The following is a 6,988-nucleotide window of genomic DNA, read 5'->3' as shown; positions in this document are numbered from 1 at the left end:
CTAAACCTGGAGAGTGCAAAATCGGGTTCACTTCTGCATAGAAACCAATCGGCTTCCAGGTTTTATTGCCAAAGCTTAATGTTACAAGCTGAAGTTAGGAGCTGGTTGGTTTATATGCAGAAGTGGGCCTGATTTTTGTACACTCCAGCTTAAGTAAATAAACCCCAGTATGTCAGCTCTAAGGTTCTCGTACACCTAGGTTACAATCGCAATGTAGTATTCACACTAGGGCTGAAACAACTAATCGATTTATGAAATCTATTACTATTTTCATAATCGATTAATCGGCCAGTAACAAAATGGGTTAAAGTTAATGAGTCTGATATTTACTAGATTGACCATTTTAATAGTATGTACACTATATCATTCCTGAAATAGTAAATACATTATGTCTTCTCTAATAGTATATGCAGTATATATCCCCTCTAATAGTAGATCTCTCTAATGTGTATATAGCCTCATAGTATATAGTGTATCTCTTCTAATAGTACCGATGTATATACAGCATCTCTCTCCTCTAAAAGTGTGTGTGTGTGTGTGTGTGTGTGTGTGTGTGTGTGTGTGTGTGTGTGTGTGTGTGTGTGTGTGTATATGTATGTATGTGTATATATATATATATATATATATATATATATATATATATATATATATATATATATATATATATATATATATATATATATATATATATATATATATATATATATATATATATTGTATGTGTGTGTGTGTGTATATGTATATGTGTGTGTATATATATATATATATATATGTGTATATATATATGTGTGTATATATATATGTGTATATATATATATATATATATATTTTACAGTATATCTCTTCTGCCTGTTATTCTTAGAGTGGATTAGATATTTTGCTCCCTAACCATATAGTTGGTTATTTATATTTACTACTGCATAGAGATATTTAAGAATAAATTGCATTTTTTTTTTCAACTTTACATATTAACTAAATTATACAGCACACTTTTTTTATTTTTTAAAGGTTATTAACCGATTAATTGAAACAATAATTGGCCAACTAATGGATTATGAAAATAATCATTAGTTGCAGCCCTAATTCACACTGACCTCTATGAAGATGCAATCTCTGCTCTCTGAATACAGGCCAAGTAGTCCTCGCTAATCTGACAGGGTTCTCGGACTGCACCTAATGTAGTGCCTGCAGAGTGGTGCATTCTGGGAATTGAACTTCATCAGGGCATACTCGGCTGTGGTCAGGGCCTGACAAACTGCCCTCCATGCAGAATTCCATGGAAAACACGTGTGTGTGTGTGTGTGTGTGTGTGTGTGTGTGTGTGTGTGTGTGTGTGTGTGTGTGCGCGTGCGCAGTATTATACAAGATTTATATTGTGCCAAACCATACAGATACAATTCAATACAGGAGGAATCGGAGGGCTTTGCTCTTTAGCATTTACAATCTACATTTACTCTTTTGTATGATCTGTTATTTTCCAGTGTATGGAAAGCCTGCTGAAACTTGAATTTCTTTCTTCTGAACATACTGGGCCAAGGATTGGCTAAGCCAGGGCCATTTAATAACACCCTAAACCAATAAAACGTGTAAAAATTCTGTCTGTCAACATACAGGTTTGTCTGTATACGTGTATAATCCAGATGATTGGAATATTTCTTGTAGCCTAACTTCTTTGGTATGTAGCATGCAATAAAAGCAACCGATTACCCAGGTACATTGAGTCTGGCAGTATAGTCAGCTTCACATTTCCCAATTTTTTTTTTTTTTTTTTTTTTTTTTGTGGACCAAGGCTTAAAGCAGTATTAAACCCAATTTAACAATGACTGGGGGCTTACAATGGTCAGCCTATATTCACTTATGCAAAACCTTTATTTTAATTTTATTTTTTTCCCCACTCTACAAGCCTCTCGTCCAGCTGCACCTAGAGTATCCGCTTCAGTCGCAGAAGATTTTACCCCCTTCCTAACCAGAGCACTTTTACAATTTAGAACTGCATCGCTTTAACTGAAAATTGCACGGCTGTTTTCTGTACCCAAGCGATATTTGCGTTTTGTTTTTTTTCACACAAATAGCGCTTTCTTTTGGTGGCAGTTGATTGCCCCTGGTGGTTTTTTTTTTTTTTTTTTTTGCACTGTAATCCTACTTGCAGGAAATCCAGGATTCTACCTATGACATATTTCCTGGGGTGCCAACCCCTGGATCGACATTAAGAAATATATGCCTTCCAGACTATAGTAAATGATTCTGGAAGCCGGCCTCCTGGCATTAATCAAGGTAGACACTACTGAAGGAGACAACCCACGATCCTTTAGAACAGGAGTGCCCAATCTTTTGAAGAGCAAGGGCCACTTGAGCGGTTTGGCAACCTGGTCGCAGGCCACAATAAGCGGAGCAGGTGGATTGGAGATAGGTATTTGTAAACAGACATACATTCCACTCCTTAGAGGTGAATGGAGGGTCCAATTGGGTTGGACTGACCATGTGAAAGGGGCCCAAGGTTGCATTCACACTGATGCACTGTTGTTTACCTGTATCATGGGTGCAGCACAGTTCACCTATGGCTTTTCTGCAGGTTATTTTCACTTTGCCATAGACTTCTATTTTATATCCTGTAGGTGTGGTGCACGTTCAGAAAGCACACCAAACTTGCAGGTAATAGAAGTCTATGGCTTCAGTGCAGGTAACCCACAGGTGCACTTCTCTGCACCTGTGGATCAATTTGAAAGCAGCTCAGTAACTACTGCAGAACAGAAAGGCCCAAATATAAACTGTGATTTTAGTAATAAACCTACCTTTTAATAACATTATTTTATGCCATCCCAGAACATGGAGTCATGGGCCACATCAGAGGGATTCGCGGGCCACTGGTTGGGCCCCCCTGCTTTTAGAATGTGGGTCTCAATAGCCAAACTGTTAAATTTAGCGTCTGTAAGGTAGGATGGAATACCGGACTTTGTGCGAGAAGGGACTCCTACTGCCATCTTTATGATCTCGGCAAACCAAGATCTTCTGGGCCACCAGAATAGCCTATTTGTTCCTGCTTGATCCTGCGAAGAAGACGCGGAAGTAGCAGAACTGGAGGAAATGCATAGATCAGTGAAAACTGATCCCATGGGAAGACTAATGCGTCTGTTCTGCAAGCTAGCGGATCCCTTGTTCTCGACACAAAGTTGTTGACCTTGTTGTTTGAATTTGGACGCAAACAGGTCCACGTCTGGAGTACCCCATTTATGAGATATTGCTAGGAAGATGGGGTGAAGCGATCATTCACCCAGAAATAATTGTTGCCTGCCAATTTTCTATTCCTGGAATGAATATTGCTGATAGACGAGGAATGTTGTGTTCTGCCCCAAGCTAGAACATGATTCACCTAATTTGGGCTGCACGAATTTTTGTGCTCCCCCCCGATGATTGATGTAAGCCATAGCCGTGGCATTGTCGGACTGAATCCTGACAGGGCAATCCCTTAGTCTGACCGACCAAGACATTAGCGCATTATCCATCGGGCATGTGAGTTTCTTATTCACTGAGGCAATTGCAGCATCAATTGCTGGAACCCCCCATTTTTTTTTTATAGAAGTCCTCTTCCATAGGATAAAGTGTGGAGAATCTCTTGGGAGGATAATTGACATGTGCAGACTGAAATATTTTGTTTCAGAATTTCGTTTTCGTCCGAAAAATAAATTTATTTGGTTACTCCCGAAATTAGTTTTTATTTATTTCGTTTTTCATTAAAAAAATCGCATTCTTCCGAAAATCCAAATGAATTACGGTCGAATCTGTAATTGAAGGCTTATGGTGTCTGTCAAATGTATAAAGAAGATTCGACGGAGCAGCGAAACTCACTTATGATGCTGCTGCAATCATACATTCCTGGTCAAATATTTAGACTCCAAGCTATAGTAGGATTCTAATGTTGTACGTCTTCTATGGTTTTTTTTTAAGGCTATTTGCATTGCACACAGGTCATTAGCATTAAGAAAAAAAAATGCCTTTGGGTCTGGGATGGATATTAAGGGGAACCGTTAACCACGCCCCCCTTTCCTTTCAAAGTAAAGTGTTTGCCCATGCGAGAGGCGTCCTGTGAAACCTGCAGACATGGGGGGGTAAATCTTCTGCTGAGTCACTGATCCACGATCTGTCCCTTTTTGCTTTTTTTGCAAAAAAAAAAAAATCTATTTTGACATACCCATTGGAGAAAACCAATATTGGGGGGTGCAGGAAGAGAACCAGACCCCCCCTTCTTGTTGGAGGATCTGTTGTCGCCGGAGGAGAGGAGAATCAAGGCTTCTGCGCTGTTTCCAGGATCAGGTGGTGAGTGCTCAATACAGCCCCCAGTGGTGACACAGGCATGACAACATTATATATAGAAGGAGAAATTTCTGAGAAAATCTCCCTTACCTTTTCCTCTCAGCAGGGTTTTATCTGAGATGAAATCCCAATCTTCACCCTTCACTGTGGGCTCCGAGACCTTTAGGAAACCTTCAGGAACAGGGGAACCTCAGGTTACCCACAATCCTGGACCTGCAACAGCACCCTGCCAGTAAAAACTTTATGGCCTTACTACCAAAAAGTACTGGATCCCAGGGTCCAGCTCTTTAAAGAGAAGCGTTCGCAAGCAAAACCTTGTTTCTTCGGACAAGAGGCCCGGGTACCATCCCTTTAGCCCATGAAAGGACATCAGAATGGATCCAGCATGGTTAGCCCCAGCAAGGATTGCTTCCAGTGGAGCTCAGCACAGCACATCTTTACTTGTGACCAACACCTTAGACGCTGGCGAAAAAACGGAGGACTCCCAGTAGTGGGAGGGGTTATATAGGGAGTACACTTCTTGCCTCAGGACATGCCAGTGTCCATCACCTATCAGTGGCCCATATAACCGCATAGTAAGTACTATGGCTCTGTGTCCCCTGATGTAAGAAAATTGCTGTTTCTAATCCCTGCAAAGCAGGAATAAGAACTAGAGATAGGTTAATAAAATCAGCACACATTACATATTGTTAGGCACACATTTAACCCCTTGATCACCCTAGATGTTAACCACTTCCCAGCCAGTCTCATTTGCGCAGTGACAGTGTATGGTATTAACACTGATCATTGTATTAGTGTCAGATTGTCAGCCACAGTCCCATTATAGTCGCTGATCACCGCCATTACTAGCTTTTTACATTTTGGCAGCTAGCAGGAGGAGAAGATCCCTGCTAGCTGTCACAGTGGGGGCCTGTCCTTTCAGAATATGTTACACCCTGAATATAGGTGTAACATGTTATGATTAGTGAACATATCCTTTAAGTGCCTATATCGGTTAAAACTGGTGAGTTTGTAGAGGCCGATCTTCTGACAACCTCAAATCGAAATTAAACCCTATTCTCCTTCACAGCCAAGGAAGCTGCTGCTGTTTGATCTGTAACTGCAAAGGTGCTGCATATGTGATCAGTTATGACACCAGCCATTTGATGGTTTGACAGTTTGGTTGAGGAAACAAGCAAATGTGACAGCTAGCAATCCTGGCATTCCAGGGATGTATCTATTGGAAACCGTTAAAGCGATGGGTTTTATTATTTACTGCTGCTCAGGGGCTCTGGGCTTCAGCAAAATGGCAGCCACCAGCAAGAAGAAACAGGAGCCGTTGCCACATTTATAGCCCACACTAATTTTGGTAGCATAAATAAGGTGGAACGTATGTTCCTTGCTAAAGAACATTATATTTTATCAAGTTGCTATGGGTAAAGTTCCACTTTAAGGCAAGACCTTCCATGACTATGTGCCCGATGCCAGTAAACTTTCCTATAGACTGGTGTTAGGGCTCACGCATATGGGCACAATCTCCCCTACAACACAGGGTATTTTTGTGTCTGGGATGTCCTGGTGCTGGGTACAGCCATCCATAGATCTGAATGTGTGAAGGTGGCTGCATGCAGCTATGCAGCGCTACTTGTGTCAATTGGCACATGTGTACAGATGTAATGTCCTGAATGCACAGTACCTGTACCAATACATATTGGGAACAAAAGTACACAGCCTGATTATGCTTTATGGGTAAATGCGCCCATGTGCATGAAGTCTAATAAAAATCCACAGAAAAATGTATGAGGAAAGCAATCGGCGACAAAAATGAGCAGTTTTTAAGATGGACAGATATCTGTAGTCACAGAGAATGTTTTGTAGCAAGAGCCTCATTTCACCTTTATTTTTTATTGAGGCATTTACAGTACATAGTCCAGGAACTTCTCATAAACCAGCCAGTAGCTTCATTACACCAATCAATGCTCATCATTGTCCTGGTTTAGAACATGACAGTCCAATGATGTAGTTGACCACAGGATATGTACAGGACTCTGCCTTCCGTGGTCACATTCCTTTACACACTGAACAGATATGCAGAATGGTGGCCTTTGTGTGGTTCCATCATAATCATGCCATATAAAAGGAAGGAAACAACCCCAAGTGCCACACACCATCAGAACTCGACAGTCACTATAGTAGTAGTAGCCTCAGCAAGGCTCTGTCCAGGCCATGCCCCCCCCCCCCCCCCCCAACGTATCTTGCCCTGCCCATAGGGCTTAGTGATAGAGGACCTGGGGCGAAATGCGTTATAAGAGCATGACCTGGACAGAGGCTGGATGAGGCTGCTTCTAGGGTTGCACCGATATCAGTGCCAATACTGAGTATTTGCACAAATACTCATACAAATGCTCCCGATAACCTTTGTGGAGCGATTTGAGCCTATACAAAATGAATAGGCTCAAATCGCACTGTAAAGCATTGTATGCGATTTCCCCCACCGCTCCTGTGTCTGAACCCAGTATACAAAGGGAAGCCCCATCTAGTGCAGCAATGGGCAGTTTTTTTTTTTTTTAATGTTATAACTACTGACATTAAAAAGTACATATCTCATCAAATCCAAATATGCATAGTGTCCCTGTCCCGCCAATGATAGAAAACCACAGCCGCTGGAGGTGCTCACAAGGCTGGAGAAGATGTATAG

Source organism: Lithobates pipiens, unplaced genomic scaffold (assembly GCF_037356315.1).
Source record: "Lithobates pipiens isolate NorthernLeopardFrog02 unplaced genomic scaffold, aLitPip1_a1.2 Scaffold_28, whole genome shotgun sequence".
Classification (NCBI taxonomy): Eukaryota; Metazoa; Chordata; class Amphibia; order Anura; family Ranidae; genus Lithobates; species Lithobates pipiens.
The sequence above is the reverse complement of the archived record's forward strand: the minus strand, read 5'-3'. Positions refer to the sequence as shown.